The 19,076-nt window shown below is 42.5% G+C and overlaps 1 protein-coding gene across 1 annotated transcript in view; it reads left to right on the top strand.

Annotated features, from left to right (window-relative positions):
- The first annotated feature begins 4,142 nt into the window (after positions 1–4,142).
- gli2a (GLI family zinc finger 2a) overlaps positions 4,143–19,076 on the top strand; it is an 85,981-nt gene continuing 71,047 nt past the window's right edge. Inside the window, exon 1 of the mRNA XM_073473874.1 lies at positions 4,143–4,204. The gene's annotated coding sequence lies outside the window, so the exon portion shown is untranslated. The remainder of the gene's footprint in view (positions 4,205–19,076) is intronic.

Genomic DNA, 19,076 nt, shown 5'->3' with positions numbered 1-19,076 from the left:
CATTTTAACAACATGTACCTCATAAACATTTTGAGTAAATAACGAGCTGCACCATCACAGGCTGCAGATGTTATCACGTAAGAATGTATGAGGTAACATGATCAAACCATAATCTTACGGTCTCCCTATCAAACTTCACATCTCTGGCAGCTCTCCCCCTCGCTTCCTCAGCTTCATGTGTTTTCTGTGATCCAACAGCTTTACTGTCAGAGCTCTGCAGTTACATTCTTCTTTTTCCAATCAGAACACGCTCATTAAAATTCCTGCCCGTAAGACCGTACGAGCTCCGCAGAGAAAGGCCAGCGAGCCTGACACTGGCATTCACCCTCTTTTGAGGACATGCACAGGCACAGAGGCGCAGGGAGCCGCAGAGGTCGCTCATGTGCACAGGCTTGTTTTGAGAGTGGGCACTCAGGCATGATGCAGGCGCAGAGGGGAGACAATAGGTGGCAGCACCTCGAGCCCTCACACAGACTATCCCTGTGTGAGTCAGGATCTTTTCATCCTCGACGTCCATCCTCCTCTTTTTTGTCTGAACTGCTGTCTCACAAGGAGCGTGAAGCAATCTGTGCGCAGTTTACATGTGATTCAAGGAACTTTCTCTCATATGTAAAAGTCCAGGCAGATCACATTCAGATTACAAACTGATTCTAGGACTCAGTTTGTGCATGTGTGTACAAAAACACAACACGGGAGTCTGAATACAGGGATGAACGAGTACAATGAAAGAATGAATGATTGAGTCTGGAGGCCATGAAGGGAAACAGCCTCATTCTGAGGACTTGTGTGGTATCATTGAATTTTAGTCATCAGTTGGTTCTGAACGTGTTGAATCCTTTAAGTTAACGATGGGAGAGAATTTCTTCAGATGAATACAAGACAAAATAAGTTCCTTGTCTCGCACGGTTACAAAATTAAGACCCAAATAAAACGTTAAAGGTCCAATTTGTAAGAAAAATTGATCTTTAGTCTCATTCCAACTCGTCAAAAACTGACACTTTGGGATGGCGGCCGACCCGACCTACAATCTCAAAGCTTCATTATTTGCCATGAGATTAAAAAATCTACTTTCCTTACAAATAGGAACGTTAAATACAGCTTTGATGGTTGACAAGTACTAAAATAAACTCTTAACTGGTTATGAATTTAATTCCAATGACTCTATGTGACCTTAGTGCTAAATTATCTGTAACAGACTAGTTGGCAGTAATAAAATGTTGACAGTTAACCCTCCTGCAATCCCCACATACATTTTAATTCGTATGTTTGTGGTACTTTAGGGCAAAACATGATCTTTTCCGAACCCCAACCAAGTGGTGTTTGTGCCTGAACTTAACCAGACCATACGCAGAATACTGTCACAACATAAAATTGAGTTTCAAAGTTTCAACATGTGGTTTGCAGAAACGTACATTGGAAACACTTATTCTGGCAACTGGCTCGCTAAGAAGACCTGGAAATCCCATCACTACATTTCAGCCCTGTGAACCGGTGGTAGAAAGTAACTGGGTAAGTATTATTTATTACTCAAGCTCTCTACAATATGTTTTTACACTTTATTCTACTTTAAACGCGACTTCATCAGGAAATGATGCACTTTTTACATTATAATGATGCTGACCTGCAAATGACAATAGAATTTTTGATAGTTTAAGATCAACTTTTAAAAGAGGTTTAATATCATTTCTTCATATGACAAAATATGAAAGGGCAGAACCAAACCAGATGACTTTACATTTAAATGTATTGAATTAATGAAAATGGACATTTTTACATCATCAGAATATCTTGAACGGTCTGTAAGAAACTGTTTACTGCAGGTCGTTTTAATATTGTCTTTCTGTGTGAAACATCTTTACTTTGGTGAAGATACATGTTAAATATTCTGTGTTTGCACGCAACAATGATTTGTCTTCATTTATATTTTGTAGCCTGATATCTGGTGTCCTGTAAATAATGTTGGGCTGTTTCAACGTCTTTCTTTTAAGTTTTCTCTTTTTGTGAAACAGAATTCAAAGTTAACTGAACTTGAAAATACATCTTCAGTTAACTTAAGATATTAAGTTGAATCAACAGCACTGACAATCGTTACGACTAAATTTGATTTCTTCACTTTCTTCCAGCGTTTGCACAAAGAAATTATGACAATCAACTCAAGATGATTTGATAAAAGGTGTAAAAGTTTGATAAAGTAAAGACTGAATTCAACACTAACCTTCATCATGGTTTTTCTTTTTTTTTGTTATTGTGAAAAAAATCGAACCACGACTTCTCTCAAAATGTATTAAAGACAAGCAGCAAGTTTCCAAAACATGTTTTCTTCAAAGTATAAATAAAAGGGTCTCACAAGAGTCTTACCTCTCGAACAATGCATGCTGGGAAGTCTGCCAATATGCTGATCTCGTCTCTTTATAAAGAAAAACTATAAACTTTAAGTTTAATCAACTTAAAACAAATAAAACTTGTATATCTGTGTTGAGTTAATTAGAAAAGATAAGTTGATTCCACTAAAGTCTGTAAAGACTTTTTACAGTGAATGTGTTATTACAATATTAATTAAACAGATATTAATTCATACATATACGTCTCTTCAGTAACATACAGACATTTCTCCTCTGTTGAAGCATGTTTGCATTGTAATATTCGAAGGTTTGGTTACCTGGAGACTCTCACTGTGACTCATCTGTTTTATGCTAATTTAGTAGAAAAACACAATAAATGGTTGTGATAAAGATGTTAAAGGGGGTTCTGGTTTATTATCTAATCTTGACAGCGCTGCACTGCGTCCAGATCTAGTTTTAAAACCTTCATCGCTTCACTTTTGTGCTCTTATGTTGCACATTCCTCAATAATAAAATCACACAAGTTCTGCACACAGTGTTCAGAGCAGTGGGGGGGAATCATTTTCCTCTTACTCTTCTTTACTCCCACATCTTCACTTTCCTTGAAAATCACAATAAATTAAAACACACTAAGAGAGCCTTCAGATGCACCGGCACGGACAGGGTTACTCTAGGTGAATTACACATGAATCACATAATAAATGCTGTTTGTCCGCAACATATCACTGCCTGCTGCAAACGCTGCACGGCTGAATAAAAGGTTCCAGCTAAGATGAAAAAAAAAAGGCTGGATGGGAATAAACAAAGCATGAATTATGAAGATTGTTTGCTGACTACTTTTTTTTTTTTTTTTCAAACCAGCAACCTTTAAACTACATAACTACAGGGTCTGGGTGTATTTGTTGGTGAATGTGAGTTTGGTTTGTTCAAGATCTTAGAGAGCCTTGATTATCTGTCCACCCACTCAAAGAATCACTGCTCCTGGAGAGAGAGAAAAAAAACACAATTAGAGCTTCAAGAGCTCTTTTTTTTTTTCTCCAGCTGCAGGAAACTTGATGAAACAAAAAGCTTATGGAGCTCTGCAACTGCAACAACTGATGCAAATGTGAGTGCTTCAAGTGTGACTTATAAAACCTGGCTGCGATTACACATTCTTAACTGTTAAGCCCGTGAAAAATCGAACAATAAATGAAACTTTATCTAACTTTTTTCCCCCCCCCCCTCGTCTACAACTGCTGGATAGAGTTAGCCCGGCCCATCTGGTGCAGCAAATGGCCCAACTCACCAGGGAGCGAGGGGAGTGAGAGAGAGGAGGAGATGGTGGAGAGGAGGGGGGGGGGAGGAAGGAGAAAGAAGGAGGAGGGGGGGGTCGGATTGAAAACAGATCAGCAGCCTGAAGATCTCAACACCACCGCATGTCTCTGCTGCAGAGTGAAGCCAAACCGCCGCTCACTTCCAAACTTTTACGCAGGAAAAAGAGAAAACAAAGCTTTTCTTTTTACGCACCATGTTAGTTTGCTGAACGCGCGCAGAGCACGCACAACCAGAGCGCACCTCAGGGGAGAAGATGGATTGTAAGAAAAAGTTCGACTCGACTTCTGCTCCGCACTGAGAGTCGCTCTCCGGGACAAGAGGGGTTTGGAGGAGGTAATGCCGTGCAAACTTTTGAGCGTTTGAGTGTCTGCAAAACTTTTTTCATGGAGTTTCGCGTCAAGTCCGGAGAGGCTTGTTTACGCGCGGTGCCAGTTCACTCCTAGTTTTACGGGAATCAGACTCCAGGCAAAGTTTTTCCTCGGACAACAAAAAAAAAGGAGAGAGAGTGGAAGAGCCTCGGCTTCGAAGTGAAAAGAGACGCAGAGAAGGTAAGAAACTTTTGTAATGATGCTGACAGAGAGAAGTCGCTGTAAGTTCGCCTGTGTGGTTCTGTTAACTCGTCTTTTCTGCTCTTCTGTTCGGGTTAAAAGTGTTTCGCTGCTGCTGGGTTTCTCTCCCTCTCTCTCTGCTGCCGTGCGTGTCAGCGGCAGATGAGGCTCAGGGCAGCTTCACATCTCATTTGCACTTTGAACTTATCTGACACAGGAATCCAAAAAATCTTGGGCTTGCAACTTGATCCATATGGGAAGAGATGCGATCAGAAAGCTCGGCGCCAATCCCTCATTTTTTTTTAGCTTTTAATGCTTCAACACAAGCTGTTTGTGTCCAGCTGTTTTTTCTTTAGGCTGTTTTAATGGTTACATCTCTGATAAAATGAAAAAATCTAATTAAACATCCTGCAAATGTGACTTTGAAACTTAACTTTCCACCTTTAAGAAAACCACTTTTCATTGCTTTTTTGTTTTTGTCTTTTTATTAAAATAACTCCACTGTCACACTCTGACATCGCCCCTCTCGCTCTTCACTCCTCACTTCACTGTTTTAATCTCTTAATGCAACAAAGCAAAGAAACAAACACAGAGAGTGTGAGCAGCTCAGCAGCAGCAGCAGCAGCGTGGACACATACATCCCTGCCTGTGACAGGACTGTGGGAGATGTGTACTTATTGTTGAAAGATTCAAAGTTTGCTGTTTGCTCTCCGGCCTGAGCAGTCAACAAACACTTGACGCCTTTGTGGGGCCCTTAAGCAGCTATATTTGCTGTTGGCTTTTCCTTCCTATCTAACAGGCGCTGCTAATGATCTCCAAACTCATGTGTGGACTTATGAGTCCCACTTTTTTGTTGTTAGTTGTTTTGGCCTACATATCACTGAGAACAAGCTGTTTTCTTTAAGGCTTTTTTTCCATATGATGCCACATTTGAAAATCAAACGGACCCCCCTTCTTGGGTTTTTTTTTTCTTCGTCTTTTTTTTTTCTTTGCATGCTGATGAGAAACAGACCGAGAAAAGTTTGGGAAAAGAAGAAGAGCAATAAGAAGTTTGAAATGTATAGCAGCGCTGGTGATCTTGAGTGTGTGCATGTGTGTGTTTTTTCCGCTTCACATGATGACAACCCCGGTCAGGGCTGAGGTGATTTGCATGAGAAAAAAAAAGAAAAAGTTTTAGTGCATTTGCCCATTGTGAGGAATGAAGAGTTCCAACAGTTAGGGCCTACGGAGAGTGAAAGGAGTAAAGAATGGATGAGCCTATTCAGCTCATTCAGCCTCAGTTTCGGGGGCTCCGCTCTGCAGCGTTCAGGGACCCATAGTGGCCATGTCACTTTCATCTCCACAGCCCTGCCCCTGTTGTATGTCCGCCGCTGTAGCCCCCCCTGTTTTTCACACATCGCCTCTGTGCACAGGCCCCACTTTATTGATCTGGTTCCTCTTTTTTGTTGTTTTCTTTTTTTCTGCTTCTTTTCTGGAAGTCTGCAGAAAATTTAATGAACCAAATACTGGAAAAGGAGTGACTGTGTGTCTGTGTGTGTGTGTTGGAGGGGTAAAGACCAAGGAGGAGGAGGAGGAGGAGGAGGAGGTGGAGGAGGGGGTGCAGCTTTTTTTGAAAGCAAATACCGATGAAGTCTAGCGTACAGGGGACAGAGAGGAGGGTTGGAGGGTGAAGAGGGTGAAGTCTGAGTGACTCTGAGGAGGAGGAGGAGGGGGGAGGAGGAGCACCCCACCAACACCACCACCACCACCACCCTCCTCCTCCTCCACCACAACCACCCACTCCTGCTGAGTAAACTCAAAAGTTGAAAAAGAGGAGAGAATGCTTCAAACCCCGACCCGTCCCACCGCGACCCTCGTCTCACTGAGCGGAGACTCTGTACTGTACCGATGAAGCCATTCAGCCGCCTGTCACCTCGTGATGGCAGCCGTAAGAAAACGGGGTGTGGGTGGGTGGGGGTGATTCTGAGGCCTCGGCGGTTTCGGCTGAGAAATGTTTGCACTGGAATTTAGTGGCTGGGGATGAAGAGTAGCTGCTGCTTTTTCCCTCAAGCACTGAGTAAACCTCTGACCGGCTGCTGAACGCTCTGGAGTCAAGAGTCAGAAAGACTCAAGTAAAAGTGATAAAGTACAGGCTCTGAAATGTACTCCAAGTATTAATATAATTCAAAGACTATTAAAGTTAAAGGTAGAATCAGTAGGATTTGTCCCAGCTGTTCCTGAATGCACCACAAAGATAGTTGATTGTTGAGTCTCATTCCCAGGACGTCAAACAGCCACATGTTGGGTTGGTAAAGCGTCCCGAGCAGCAACAAAGTGAGAAAACAAGAAAATCTCTGAGATGATGACTAATGATTACTTTTAAATAATTATAGATTTAATAATATTGTTTTTGGGGCATTTCTGTCTTTATTGGATCGTGACAGAGGCAGACAGGAAACAGGGGAGAGACGGGTCTGACATGCAGGACAGGTGCTGCATGCTTTTTTATTTATTTATCTTTATCATTTTTGATTGATTGTTTAATTTTCAGCCAATTTACTGATCGATTAACATAATGTGGTGTTATTTTGTCAGATCAACATTAAACTATTAAAGCTGCATAATAGTCACAACTGAGCGTCTGTAAGCAGCAAATGTTTGCTACTTTTACTCAATAATTTACTTGATAAAATTAAAATTGATGGTAATAAATACGAGTCTGTCATCGGTGATCAGGAGTGGGAGCTGCTGTCATGGTGTCCTGGAGCTCCTCAGAGGAGGCCTGAGACTTCCTCATGTGCAGGATGAATTGATGAGACTTTAATGGCCGTTTAGAGGGCTGTAAAAAGGCAGAGACGTGTTGAGCGATACCGCCGCCGTCCTTCACAGTCGGGCCTGCACTTCAGATGGAGGGAAAAGTGGGAGATGGCTGCTTACATTCAATGTGTAGAGCCCTTCACTGGATCCCGTCTCCTCTGCACAGGACAATCCCCGCTTGTTTTAACGCCCGTTGTTTCACTCCCCCTCGAAAGCGTCCTGTCCTTTCTCCCTCAAGTGTGTGAGGTTAAATAGGCTCACATCATATCTGGGTCCTCCCTGCTTCCACCTCCCCCTCTTTACACTAGAGCAGCTATGAGTGGGCACTCGAATCCCAGAACAGAACGTGAGGTCACGCTGCTCTACGACTGGCTTCAAAAGAGCCCGTTCACACTGTAGGGCCTCTGAAAAACACACGTCAATGCAGCCTGATGTGCATTTAACAAGCCATGTTAGGGGCTGCACGGTACAATAACTGACAAGCTCATTACGGACGGACTGACCTCATCAATCACAGGAGGAGCTCCCCTAAATCGCAGCAGAAACATCACGCAGCGAGGTCCAACAACAGTCTTCCTAACTGCAGAAGAAGAAGACCTCCTCCAGCTCCAGTTTCTCCAAAAGGGAGGAAAACTCGAACAGATCAGTTTGTATACAGCGCTCTCTGTGTGATGCACGATGTGTCATCGGCAGCGCAGCGCACAGATCTTCCTATCACGACCCGGCCCGACTCCTCAGCTCAGCACACACTGACTCATCGGAAACCCAATTTCCCAAAAGCGTTCCGGCAGTAACATCATCATTGTCTATCGGCTTACAAAGGAACAATAGTGCTCGTAGCTCAGGGGTCTTCTGGGGAAACCCGGCCCAGGTCACAGGAGGTCACTTAATTTGTAGGAGGGGGGGGATGGGGAAGCTAATTTCATTATCTCCACACAAGATAAACTCTCCAGACAATGGAGAGTGACAGGTTGTTGTTTTTTTGCCTTTACTTTCACACAACAGTCAGTGTGAAGGTGAAGCCCGATATGTTGTTGTTGTTTTTGTTCTTTTAAGTTAAAAGATCATTAAAATGATTCAGAAACAGGAAGCAACATTTTTATTTTGCCATTTTCCTCTTAAACAATAAAATCACAAATTCAGAGCTGCAGTGATCAGACAGTGAATCATGAGTCAGTCGACAGGACGTGATAATTAATTGTTTTGAATATTGTTTAGTATGATTGCTGGTTTGTTTAGTCGTCTATGATGATAAATGAGATATCTCGAGGTAGTGGACTCTTAGTCAGACAAAACAAGACATTTGTCAGTGTCGCCTCGGGCTTTAGTCGATTAATCGATTAGTCAATAAACAGGAATTAAATCTGCAACATTTCTGATAAATGGAGCTGCATTTCTATAGCGCTTTTCCAGTCTACAGACCGCTCAAAGCGCTTTACAACATACAAAGGGGATTCGAACCAGTGACCTTCCGATGACTAGACGGCCCGCTGTACCTCCTGAGCTACAGCCGCCCAGCCAATCAATCATTTTGACTATTTTGTTAAGAAAACAAAAAACATTTTCTGGTTAAACTTTTGAGTTTTCAGCTTCTCAGATCTGTATGATTGCTGATTTTCATGGAGGTCTATGAAAGTAAATGAGATTTATTTGGGTTTTGGACAAAACAAGACATTCAAAGACGTCACTCTGGGCTTTGGATAATTATAATCAGAATTTTTCACAATTTTCTCATATTTTTTACAACTTGTCGATTTATTGAGAAAATAATTGATCGCTTGTACAATGAAACAAAAGGAAAGAGAGGAGTTGGGGAAAAGAAGAGTTTTAGTTTTTATCAAGTAAAAAGAGCAAACGTTCGTCTGAAATGTGACGATACGATTGATTATCTTTCTTTTTAAAGTTTAGCATCACTACTTTGAATTAGAGCTGCATCCATTAGTTGATTATTGCCAACTTTTGATGGCATCAGTTACTTGTTTCAATCATTTTTCAAGCAAAAAAATTTCAAACATTTGCTAGTTCCAGTTGTTAAATGTGAGGATTTGCTGCTTTTCTTTATCATTTATAACAGTAAATGAAGATACTTTGGGTTTTGATTGATTGTTGTGAAGACGTCACTTTGGGAACCAAACATTTTGCAAAAAATAATGGGCCGGTCAATCGTTAATGGCCAGTTGCTGCCCTGGTTTGAATACAGTTTGCTTTTGTTACTGTTCAAGTGGATCATTACTGGCCAGAACCTGGACGTTTCTGTCATTTAGAGAATTAATGTCAGTCAAGTGTAAGAATAATGAAGACAAAGAAAGGTGTGCCTCGGTAAACCCAAAACAACCCTCATAAAATCAAAGATCCCTTTTTTCACTCAGCAGCAATAGTCGATGCTCGTACTGGCAGCCATCTTTGTTTTCTAACTTTAAATGTTGCTCAGATGACCTCGTATCCTGCGAGTTAAAATTTCTTGCATTCTTCTCGTAACACATGTAATGAATCTCTCAGTGACCGTAATGTTCAGGATGTATGGCCTCCAGGAACGTGAAATGTAGCGTGACGGCCCTGGATCAAACAAAATCAACAAAATAGGCAATTTTAAGACATTATTTTGGTCATTATTTTAAATATTCTGCGACTAGGTGGGATAGTATGGTTGAACGAGAGCGCTCTCCTCACCCCATCCTCTGATAATCTAGCTACTGACTGGAGGTTTATAAACATCAGTTACAACCTTATAATAAATAATTTGCTTAATAACAATGTTTATAAAACATTTTGTTGTTTGTTGACAGTGAGATAAGTTTTATTTATGATGGTTATCATCGAGTGTTACAGAAAGGTAATGATTTCCCTTCACCACATCATTATCACTTCCTCATCAAACAGCCAACAGGCCTTTTTCTATGCGACTGTGAGCTTTAGAGATGGGCTGACGGAGGCTCGCAGACAATGGTGTATTGTCTGCGATGTTTGCCACAGGCCCTAATCTGATGCAGAGGCAGAGATCGAGGGCTACGAGGAGGCCGCTGACAACAAACTGCAGCCAGCGTCCAGAGAGAGAGAGAGAGAGAAAGAGGGAGTCAGTGGGATGTTTGTGTTTCTAACTTTGGGGTTTGTGTTGGGAGGAGGAGAAGGGTGGTGGGTTTGTAAGTTATGATTTACACTGTAGGCCCTCCCATAGCTATAAAGTCAGGGCAGGGCGGTCGGGCTCCTTTTTCTTACGTTTCCATACGACGGGAGATATTAGATTCCAAATGGTGCTGACTTGGTGCCAGGCCACAGTCTCCTCTCTGATAGAAGCTGGAGACAAGAGGCGCAGAGTTAGAGTTGAGCTTGGATATAGAGACATGTGGTTGTCTTTAGCAACAAGCTCCGCAAAACCTCCCACCCCTCCTCCCCGCATAACATGTCTGTTGCTGCCATCATCTCCGCTCTCTTTTCTCCCTCGTTTTCTCCCTCGCTGTGGCTCGAGGCCAAAATGAGGTTTCGCTCATGTTTTGTAATCAGCTCATCAGAGAGAAAGTGGGGTGAAAACCACGCCGGTTGTACGTGCCGGGGCCATCTTTGACTCGGCTGTTTCACATGCGAGACTCGATGACGTCTGAATGCTGCTCTCGGAGTGAACTCACGGTGTCAACAGGTGGTCGGAGCCTAGCGAAGCATTCCAGGAAGAAAAAGGTGGTGAAGACAGCAGAAGATCTACATGCATGTTATTCCTATTGTCGTTGTGGAGAGCCGTATGACAGTCAGACTGCAGTTTGAAAGCAAGTTAAAGAAGCAGGGCTGCTACCAACTTTTATTCTCATTGTCAATCAATCTGTTGATGATATTCGTCTTTAAATGTCAGAAAATGGTGGAAAATGTCGATTAGTGTTTCTGAAAGTCCAAGATGACGTCTTCAGATGTCTTGTTTTGTCACAGGGAGCACTACTCTGTAGAATCTCAGCTGGTTAAACCTCTTTTCTGTCTCCGTGATCACCTTTAAAGTGTTTTAATACTCAGGATTTACTTGTTTTTATCTGCAAGTGAAGGAGAATTAAGTAGTAATGTGATTGCAAGAGTTAGTTTTTGTTGCACGTACGTAATAATGATGCTAATTCTGGAGGGTTAGAGGTGTCAGAAAGTTGTTTTTCTCACTTGACTGCTTCACAGCTCTCAACCTGTCTGAGCAGGCACAGGTCATACTTTTCCAAAAGGGGTTAATCTCCACCATCCACACTAAAACACAAGGCCTGCGTTTTTAAACCACCATGGAGGCCAAAAAAGCTCTGCTGTGGGGCGAGAAGATGTCGTTTTAGTGCGAACAGAAGGCTCAAAATGGTGAGAGAAAGTTGCATTTTCAGATTTAGTCAGCTTAGTGTGGACGTGGTAACAAATTACCAGGAGATCTCACCTGGTTACATGCGCTAACAGCTGCTACTGACACTTCACAAGCCAACGCTAACACACACAATAAACCAACATCCCCCCCACACACACACAACTTCAAGGGAAGTCCCCTCCGGTCACCAAAGGCCTGAGATCTGCCGGGGACGTAGCAGCAGCTGCCTCGCACGGGCCGGCTGGTTCAGACCGCAGACGCAGACTGTCGACTATCCCGAGCCGTCCGGCTGCAGCGGAGAGTTCACCGCAAAACAATGTGGAAGTTTCACCACAGTGAAACCTGAGTGAAGCAAATGCCAACATCGATTTGGGCCAAACCTTTACAGACTGGCTCGTAGGCATATCCGCTGTGGTTCTGCACAGGAACACACACACACACACACGGAGCCGGTCTTGCTTAAGTAGTTGCTGAGGTTATTGACAGCTGAAGCAGTCGAGAGTGAGTGCTAACAACACATTTAGGATGAATGACCCAGTCCAAATGCTTCAGAGAGGAAGCTGGCTTCAATGTGGCACCGGTGACAGCTGTGACTTTTACACACAGACACACAAACACACACACATCTCAGTTACATGGTTACAGCGTGAGTTTAGTGTTAAGTCAGCTGTTATATGTCAACAATAAACACATGACAGTTTATAATGACATAGACGAGCAGCAAATGCTCACAGTTAGCATTTTTAGCCACATTAGCAGCGTGGCTCTCGCTCAAGACCAAAATATCTCAGAAGCTTTTGGATCGATTGCCGTGAGATTGTATCCAGATCTTCATGGTTCCTCTGAGATCCCCTGAATTGTTTTGTAGCGCCACCATGAGGATGACATGTTCAGTTTTTTAGTGAATTGTCCACGCAACAGTTGGACGACTTGATGTAAAATCTGTCTCATCCATACACGTGCCGGCTCGGCTCGACTCGGTTTGACTCTGCACCTCATCCCAGCTCGGCAGGGATTTCCATCTCCTTTGAAACAATTTTCTGTCGCTTGACAAATGTCACCACACCTACTTGTCTGTAAATCTGTGAATTTGTAAGTTTATCCTACCCTTGCTTCAGTATCTGCTCATCCCGCTGTAGTTATTTGATTCTCTGAGGACAAAAAAAACCCAAATTGTATCCATGTAGATTCCTCCCTGCCTCAGGACTGTGTGTAGGCCATGAGCTCCACATCTGTTTTCTGTTGGTTGAGGGAGACGAAGAGATCAACCACAGGATATTGCCTTTACTAGCAGGAAAGGTCAGGTTCAGGGGTGGGGTAAGAACTCATCCACAGGGCTTTTCTCTGCTGTTTTAGATGCCTTTTATATTACATCAGTTGTTAGCTGCTCATTACTCTGTATCTTCTGCAAAACCACTGGATGGTTGGGTTTTTGTTGTAAGGGATTTGAGTCCCCATGTGCAGATTGTAAAGGTTTGGAACGGATAAGAGATTAATAAAAACCTGGAATGTGGAGAGAAAATCTTTGTTAAAGCCCTCATTTACATGACACGTATGAACAAATTTATTTCCGTGAGTTACGGAGCCAAGGGAAGCACTTAAAAAGGCCCGAGTAGAAAACCTGAGCCCTGGTTCTGACAATGCATATTGTGGCAATACTCTGCTTGACTGACCCGAATCTATACACGTGTGACAGCCTGTAGTCATGTTGTTTCAACCCTTGAATCAGACTAATGGCTAATGCGTTGCTGTCAGACTTCTCACAATCTACCTCGTGACCTTTTCAGACCCCGAGCGTCGAAATCCTCACAGGGAATCGTTTCTGCAAAAAGCCAAGTGATTCACCCGCGGAGAATGTGCCCTGTCCGAGTCCAAACTTGTCTTCTGCCAGAGGTGTCTGAGACTTGCCGTCCATTGCTGTGTATCATTCGTCAACAAAACAACGACATTCAGTCAGTTCTGAATTCCTTTCTGATGATACCACACAGGTCTTAGCTTAATTGTGAGTACAACTGATTTTTTTTTGGCCCCTTGGGTGCAGTGGATCGAGCTGTAAACACAACATCGACATTTTACATTTCTTTTAAACTGCCATGGCAAACGGTTTAGCAAGAAGTTAGCATTGATTTTGAGTCGTGTTTCGTGTTCTCGTTCATCTGATGATTATAAGACTAATATTCATTCTTCTTTTAGCTCCATATTCAGATGGGTGCCATATAAGATCAATTAGCTTCAATTAGACAACAGCTAACATTAGCATTCAACCACATTCTAGCTCACGTTACTGTTTGATATGATACTGTTTTGATGCGATACGATTGGGAAAGGCGTAAATTTACTCAACACACATCTTGGAGATATTTCTCTAAACCTGAAAGTGTCAGTAGTCACTAACTTTGTCTGCCATTTGGTTCTGGGTCTTGAACATTGGGTTTTAAGAGCAGTTTGATGAAAACAAGCTGCCTGCTTGGCTCGAAACAACGCTATGAGAGTTAAATTATGGTCTTAAAACCAAAAGAAATAGCTGAAAGATGCTAAAATGGTCCTCCAATCTGAGGGATCTCCTTTAAAGGTTAATTACCTTGTCTAAAACTGTGGGTAACTGTGGGTGCCATAACATTAAATTCAGTGTACGAGGATAAATAGAAACTGCAGACCAATTGTCTCTATAAACTTACCAAAATGAACAGAGAAGAGAACAGAGAGTTTATAGCAAGCTTTGTAAGTGATTAGAGCCGTTCTTGCAAAGGTTTTCTGGAACCTCACCACGACCCGAGGGGGCTATTAACGTTTCTTCTCTTCATCTCGGCCCAAAAAAGGCAGAAATCAAAAACTTTAAACATTCAGAGGATGGAAGCTGGCAGGATTACAGTTTCAAATGTGGTAAACCAGGAGGTGAAAGTTTTAGGATGTGGTTTTAAAAACTAGAAAATGCAATTTTCTGAAGTAATGGCGGCGTGATTGCTGCCTGCTGAAACGCTTTGTATTGCCGGATGTGCAGCCGGGAGCTAAAACTGCGTCGCATGAAATGCTGGATGTAGCTGTGCTGTGTTGTTTTTGCGTGTAGCTGGCAGCTGAACAGCAGTGGTCGATGAAGGCTAAACTGCATTGCCAGCTTAACTTAATATGAAGAAAATGAGAGTTATAGTGCAAAGACTTACTGTTTACTGTATGAGCTCACATGTACAGAGAAAGCGAGGCGTCATTCAAGTGTCTTTGTTGGAATTATGGGCCGTGTTGTGTGTGTTTGAAGACCGAACTGAGATTTTTGTTTCTATAGTTTACAGTTTCAAGCGGACTTCAAGCCTGCCATAAGCTCCTTTTACCTTTTGTGGCTTTTATTTTGAAAATCCAGCTAAATCCCAAAAGGTTCATGGTGGGCTTTGTCTGTGTGTGTGTGTGTGTGTGTGTGTGTGTGTGTGTGTGTGTGTGTGTGTGTGTGTGTGTGTGTGTGTGTGTGTGTGTGTGTCACGTCAGTAAAGAATCCAGCAACTGCAGTTGACTGCCGAGTGACTCCTGGCTCAGACTGGTCACATAATAGAGATTAACACGAGGGGGCAAGACTTAAACTCCAGCTCGTTACTGTAAGGAAAACATGACGAAACAATTTGTTGCAGCAATGAAAGCGGTTAAAAATCGTGGTTACAGTTTAAAAAAAATGTTAAAATGTTTGTAGATGACACCTTGAGGCTGCTGTGAGATGCAGCACGCAGCAGAAGAATCACATAAAATGTCGATGGAGCGGTCTGTAAACGCTGCAGGTCTCAGATGAAACAGAAAAAAACCTCCTGCTGCAGCCAGCGACTAAAAATGGGCTGTGTTGTCTAAGGAAGGAAGTATTTGGTTAGTGAAAAGAGCTCTCATGGAGGGAACATTTGGTGAGTTTAAATTAAAGGTTTCTCATCAAACTGTCGCAGAGAGGCTGGCCAAGGTGGTTACTGCTGCTGCCCTGTGTGAGGGGAAAGCCAGCTGGGTTCTGTCTGCATTATGTGAGCAGCTCTCTGGTTCTGGATATAGTGAAGGTGCAGCTGAAAGAGGAAGCCTGTGTGGACTCCGTCACCACCTCCTCCTCCTCCCCCCTCTCTCCTCCACCTGTCCACCTGTAAATTAGATCGGACGGTTGCAGCATTCCTCCTCAGTGTATCGTCCTGTTTAGCCTTTTGTTCACTTCGGGTGCAACTGGAGGGAAGAGTTGAGCGGACTGGATGACTTTCTACTGCTTGAAGGACAACAGCACGATGAAAAAGTTAGTTCAGAGAGGCAGACAGTAGCAACGACGGAAACAGTAGACGATGTCGTTGCACAAAGTTGAAGGAGACCTATTGTGCGTTTTCACTTTTTTCCTTTTCTTCAATGTGTTATAGGTTCTTGTGCAGGTAAAACATCTTGAACGTTAAAAAGGTCAATGTCCACACCGACAAAACTCCTTTCTCCCACAGAAAACACTGCTCGTGAAACGCCTTGTCAGTAGTCCCGCCTTTAATTCTGTGACTTGGGACATCACACTACGTCACCATGTCACACATTTGCATAATTTCTGCCTAGCAGCTAGTTTGGTACATAAAAATTAACTTAGCACAGCTGCTCTGTTGTTGTTGTTGTTGTTAGCAGTGCTGGTTCAGGCGTGTGTGAGCTGACCAATCAGAGGCCACTTGGGGTGGCCCTTAAAGAGACAGGAGCTAAAACAGAGTGTTTCAGACAGAGGGTGAATACAGAGCTGCAGAATGAGGAAAATTATGTTTTTTTGAGCATTAAAGAACGTAAACCTGTTCTAGTCAGCAAAATATGTCTCCTTTAAAATATTTTAACACACAAGGAGGAGTTACCTGGACAACGAGAAGTTAATAATTTAGATTTTTCAGTTCTTTCTTTCACTAATTTAACAATTTAACATGAATTTTAAGTCTGTAACAGACCAAGAATTCAATTTAATCAATTTTATCCCATTCTTTGTGTGCTTTGATCCATGTGAATATAGAATTAGTCATTAGTCAATAGCAAAATATTGATAAGAGCAATCAACAATTAAAGATAACACATAAATGAAAGCGTTGTAAAAAGTATTTCCCCTTTTGAACAAGTATTATACTCAAGTAAGGTGAAAGTATCTCACAGTTGAAACAGTTTCTTTCTCACAACAAAGCAGAAATAAAGCACACAGGCGTAAAAACAGATCACAATACTACGAGCAGCATGATAATAAAAAAAAAGAAATCCAAACCTGTTTTCAAAAATAACTCGTCAACATTTAAGTCTATGATGAAGACACAAAAGTATGTAAAACAAACCTTATTTTGGCTTTTTGGTGCTTGTTATGTTGACCTGCATGAGTGTCAGCATCAGAAACCTGAGCAGAGAGGTCTGCAGGTGGCATAGGGGCAGGAGACCTCACCTATTTATCTCTGCTGCCGCGTTTGCCAAGTGAGCAGAGTGTGGGACAGCAGTTGGTGAGCCTGTGTGCGAATTCACCGCGTGCACCCGTGTGCGTGTGTGTGTGTGTGTGTGTGTGTGTGTGCGCTGCCAGGAAAGAGATCCTACCAGCATACGGATCACATTGACTGAAAGATAGGAAGGAAGAAAGTAAGAAGAGCAAAGCCTGGAAATCTTCAAAATGAGAGGGGCCTCTTTTGATGTGTGTTTGCATTCCTTTCAGTGTTGGTGAAAGGCGAGCTGTTGAACGGTAGTGGTGGAGAGGAACACTTGAAACTGATCGAGGCGCTAAGAAAAACACACACCAGGTCTCATAACAAAAAGTCTGTGGTGGGGGGGGGGGGGGGGGGAGGCTGAAGGTGAATTAACAAGAGAGAGGAAGAGGAGTTCAAAGAGGAGACGCTGTCATCTTTAAAATCTGAGATAATCTACAAACGGAGCAGGATAATTCATGATTATTCTGACTCTTCTTGTTTTAAGATATGTGCATTTTCTCCAGAAACAAGTGACTCTGCACTGGAAACAAGTGGAATCATCAGAACCTCTTATGATTTTGAAGACTGACCTTGGCAGGAGAAAATATAACAGTGACTTTCCCCATTACCTCAGTCTTTTTCCTGTGTCTCGTGTGGTTAAGTGGCATGTCTGGATGGTCCATCAGAGCGGGAGGGCTGGTGGAGGAAAATCAAGATGTACAATCTTTGCTATAAACCGTTTCTCTTCTCTCTTAATATCTGCCATCCCGTGTGTTAAACCAGCACAGAAAGCTGCTTTTTTTCAGCTATGAATCATTCAAATAAAACAATCTGATATTTATCCAGAAAATACACGCAGCCTTTTTCCTGTCGAATGTATTAAAATACATATTTCTTGGCATCTGTTTTCACTTACAGAAGAGTCAAACCGGAAGTCTTGCATTTGTGGGGAAAAAAGCAAAACGCACGGATACAGACTCTTCAGCAAAACCTCACTTTGCCTTTTCGTGATTTATCGCAAACATTCAAAGACATTTTTCAATGGAAAAACATCCAGTTTTGTGGCCGTGTGGCAGGAAGGAACAAGAACAAAGCAGCCTCGCTGTAAAACTGGTTTCGGATATGGTTAGTCTCGCCTTACCCATGGAGGAAAAAAAAGAAAAAGAAAAGCGGCTTTGCATTGAAATGTACTATAAATCATTTAAAGCAGTAATCTGTAAGATCCTTGTTTTGGGGGATTTTGCAGACAGACGTTGCTCTGGTGTTTTTTTGCTCTGCACTTCCCAGAAATCATGCGGTCATCAGACAGTAAAGCGGATCCTGGGGCATCTTCTTCTACAAGTGTAAAAAACTTGTATGTTTTGATACCGCTGCTCTCTTCCTGTGAGACAACACAGGTGAAAACACACAGATTTTGGGCTGTTTATCTTCTTGTTTTAGACTGGTGAAGAGAAAATGTCCAAAAATACACATTTAGGTGTTTATCTCTGTTCTTGACATGCATGTCAATGAGTGCATATTTAATTAGATAGCCTCATTTGCATATTAAAACCATAAATAGCAGAAAACTTGTAATACAAAAAATAATTGTTTTAATGTGAATAATCAACTGGTGAAATTTCACGGTGATATCTGTAAATGAATTTTTTTATCCTACTCACCATTCTTTGAATTTTCCGTACATCTTTAAAGGCTGTTTCCTTGAACTCTGAGCCAAAAAATCTCCACTTCAGTCACACTTACATACACCAAACCTTCCAGTTGCATCCATATCTATATTCTGAAGCTTTTCATAGAGGGGTTTGTTCAAATATCATTCACAGCCTGATTTATAGAACATTTTATAGCTGAAAACATGCTGGAAATTGATGTTTTTTTAAGGCTTTTGACAGAATTATCTGATTTATGGAGGTGAAACATCCAAGAATCCCTTTGTAAAAAACGGCCTCATCCGATGTTCAGATGCAAATGTGTGCATTATTAATGAGATAATGCCTTATTTGCATATTCAAGCAAAATGAGAGGTGATCATTTGATTTCTTGGTGACTGTGTGTGTTGTAAAATGAGGGTAATCCTGCCCTGCTATCTCAAGTCCTCCAGCCTGTGGTGGTCACATGGCACAAGACGCAGGGGTAAGGAGAGAAGAGGGGAGGTGCTGGTGGTGGTGGTGAGGAGGAGGAGGGGGCTTATCCTGTTCGTGTTGCACCGGGCTGCCCAGCCAACCAGAAGATGAGAAAAGAAGTGCACCCTTGTTGTTTGTTCGCCTTTGGCCCCTGCCATCTGTCCTCTCGGTTCCTGACACCTGTACCAGCCTGTCAGAGCTGGGCTTCCCTGTCATCGGGGGCAACACGGGTC

The sequence above is a fragment of the Pagrus major genome, chromosome 9 (assembly GCF_040436345.1).
Source record: "Pagrus major chromosome 9, Pma_NU_1.0".
NCBI lineage: Eukaryota > Metazoa > Chordata > Actinopteri > Spariformes > Sparidae > Pagrus > Pagrus major.
This window is presented reverse-complemented; position numbering and strand designations above follow the sequence as displayed.